Below are 3338 nucleotides of genomic sequence, written 5' to 3'. Positions count from 1 at the left end.
CATCCTTCTGTGTCAGAATGTTTTTACTGCCCATCTTTTCAGAAAACCATTACGCTCCTGCTCTTTCAATAGCATCTGAAACTTATCAAGCCTCCATTTAGAAGAACCTCTATCAAAGAAGTGACCACATGTCTGAAGACAAGTTATCACCATCCGAATGTGAAAATAGTCCTCTGGTGGATCCAATGTGTCAAGCTCTACAATATCATGTCCAAAGAAAATAACCAAATAAAGAGTATCAAAAAATCACAGATGAAGCAACAAGACGATAACTGTATATCTCTCCTAGTAGGCGCATGTGTGCTATACATCACTACTGCATTCCATAGTCATTTAGCTCGAGACCTAGCATGATTTCTCCAAAACCTCGTTAACAACAGCAACAACAATGCTTCTTGGTGACGACTTAAGCTTGCCGTAAGAGATGCAATAAGGTGTACTTTGACTATACTTTCCCTTGTGAACCTTCATAAAACACTTCAAGACATATGGTTCGTATTCACTCCAGGGTAGTTTTCGAAGTTGAAGGAGAACATGCTCTATAGTCTGAAAAAGAAGTTTCCGCACATAATGATGCAAAGGAGGCCGAACTTTAGAAACCCTGGCAGATTTTTCAGGAGGTTTACAAAGATAATAAGCATTCTCAATGAATGTACTGTGTGGAGCAACAATATTTTCACATTTTTCAATCGCATCATTATTTCTAACAATGTTTTCCATGTGTATGGTTGTTTCAAGTGAACGATACAAGAAATTCCCACAGGTTTCAAGCAAATTGCATGCAACATCAATATTGTGATGAGTGAAGTCATCCAAGCAGGACTTCATTTCAACGATAATGACTAGCTGGACCACTAGCATTATATGCTTCCCAAAATGTATTATACAGGCCATGGGTTTTTTTTTTTGTTTTTTTTACACCTTTCCTCAAATTTTCAAATGCCAGTGCCTTATTTGAGCCCGTCCTTTCAATATGCACAGTGAGAAATGATGCAATAAATTTTGTAGTCTCAGATCTAGCCTATTCAATTGGAATATTTGCATCAAGGGCACCTCTTGATTTGTTGGGGATGCCATGGCTAAATTGTGTATGGTTCATTTTGGGAATGATAATAACAGTTTTGACAACATGTGTATTGAAATTCCCCATTTTAGGTTCTATTCTATATATTTCACCTGCAAGCTTTGCCATGGCAGCCACTTTGAGTTGGCCATCAAACCCGTCAGCAAGTCTCAACACTGGTTTTGGATACTAAGCCAAATTGTCAGAGTTAGTGTCAAAGAAAGAACCCATCTCAATGAAACCCTCTGCTCGCTTCTTTGCAATACTTCTAGCACACCACGCACTCCAAGTATAAATCCTTTTTCTTTCACCCTTGTGATCATCCCATCTATGCTGGGCTTCAATCATTGATGAACTTAAGCTCCTTTCACCAGGATCAAGAATTGTTTCCCACAGACGGAAGGTAGAAATATTTTATACAAGTTTGATCAGAGGAAAATATGCTTGAGGTGATGTAAATGCTCCAAGGAAAAAAAAAGTAAGAGTACATCTATCCCATTATTCAAAGTATACATTAAGGAAACATTTTCCATATCCTTCCTATTTTGTAGAGGTTCCAATGTTTCAACAACATAACTCATGAGAGGCCTTGCCTTAAGATTTTGGTTAAGGCAATGATAGGCTAAGCTACAAACTTTATGGGCACCTTTCATGGAATATTGTTCTTACAACCTAGGATCAATAATCTGCAGCAACCTCCGCTTATCATTAAAAGTGGACGAGCCCAATCTACCAGGTTGTGTTCTTTGTTTGGTCTAGTCTTATCCACAGACCGTCTTCCAGTAAACAGCTCAAGGAGCACTACACGAAAGTTGTAGACATCACTTCTAGCCATCAAATACCTAGTGATGACATATTCAAGAGCTGCATAACCATATATCCCCATGACCCGTCTCGAAACATGAGTTTCATCTCCCTACGATCCATCTTTTGCAAGTCCAAAATCAGATAGCATAGCTGTATAGTCCGAATTGGATGTTCTGAAATCTCTATAGATAACTGGCTTCTCTGCTCCATGAAGAAAAGCAAGCTCTTTGGTAGCCCCAAGTGCAATCATCATCCTTGTAGACTAAGGCAAAGGAATAGATGCCTTCCGAAATAGATGATTCTCGAGACTACCATGAAACATGAACTGGTAAACCAGCAATCTATGGTCGTCCTCACAATAGTAACCTATCAGTTTAACCAAATGGGGATGACTCAGCTGTCCCAGAAAAATAACTTCCATCAACCATTCCCTGTGGCCTTGAAAACCATTTTTTTTGAGAACCTTCACTGCAATAGGCAGAGGTTTGAGGCCTACTCTGACATTCTCATCTACATAACCTTTATATACAGTTCCAAATCCTCCTTCCCCCAAAGTATAATCGGAACAGAAACTTTTGGTGATGACCTCCAATTCAAACAATGTGAAAACCAACATGTTGGATCCAAAGTCCTGTCTTAGGTCTTCTACAGCCCTGGGATTTGATGGTTTGCTCAGATTTGATGAAGACAAGGATAGTCTCTTAACCGGGGTGGGATTTCTGCCTATTGCAGGAGATGTGTCTTGCTATTCTTTCTTGCATTGATGTTCTTGTTGTGCTAATAGTACCAAATGTGTTTGGAACGTGCCTGGTTTGGCTATGGGAACAATACTGGTGACAACAAACTCCTCTCATGTACCACAGTTTCCCATGATCAATTTCAACCCAAATGCATCCTCCCCTGTTCATACCTCCAAGCTCCACTGTTGCACCAACCACACAGCAACACACTATTGCGGTCACTGCAAAAGTGGGTCTAGCATATAAGAAAATGGGCTCTCAAAATATGCGTTTACTCTTGTAGATGAATGGTAATGTGGTGACATGCTCATAATAGAGTTCCATGATTTTCTCTTGGAAAAGCTTACAACACACCCAATAAGCTCCTTCTCTAAGCGAATTTAGGTAGGCATATAGACACAAGCTGATGAATGACAGTAAGTAAGGATGACAACAAATACTAAATGAACATCTAAATGAGACCAGCAGCTGTAAACTTTTCACCAACGATATCCCTGTCAATGATGTACGGTGTTGTCTTCATAGGATATCTCTTTCAATCAAAGCAGAGAAATGAGCTCACCATATGTTGAGATGAGGATTAGTAGCATGACAAAAGACCTCAAATGCTATGTTCTCTTCTTTTCTATCACAGTCTAGCCACAAAACCAGACACTGACATTCCTAGATTCCTCTGGATATTTCAATACCTGAACTGTTGCATGGGAGGGTCTTTGAGCCAATCACTC

The 3338-nt window shown here is 39.7% G+C and overlaps 1 pseudogene; it reads right to left on the bottom strand.

Annotated features, from left to right (window-relative positions):
* Positions 1-1021: 1021 nt before the first annotated feature.
* On the bottom strand, positions 1022-2486 carry LOC149205345 (putative serine/threonine-protein kinase PBL8 pseudogene; annotated as a pseudogene).
* Between the last annotated feature and the right edge of the window lie 852 nt (positions 2487-3338).

This window comes from Pinus tabuliformis, chromosome 1_2 (assembly GCF_031772625.1).
Source record: "Pinus tabuliformis cultivar Carrire ecotype Pingquan chromosome 1_2, CPIR1, whole genome shotgun sequence".
Taxonomy (NCBI): domain Eukaryota; kingdom Viridiplantae; phylum Streptophyta; class Pinopsida; order Pinales; family Pinaceae; genus Pinus; species Pinus tabuliformis.
The sequence above is the reverse complement of the archived record's forward strand: the minus strand, read 5'-3'. Positions and strand labels throughout refer to the sequence as shown.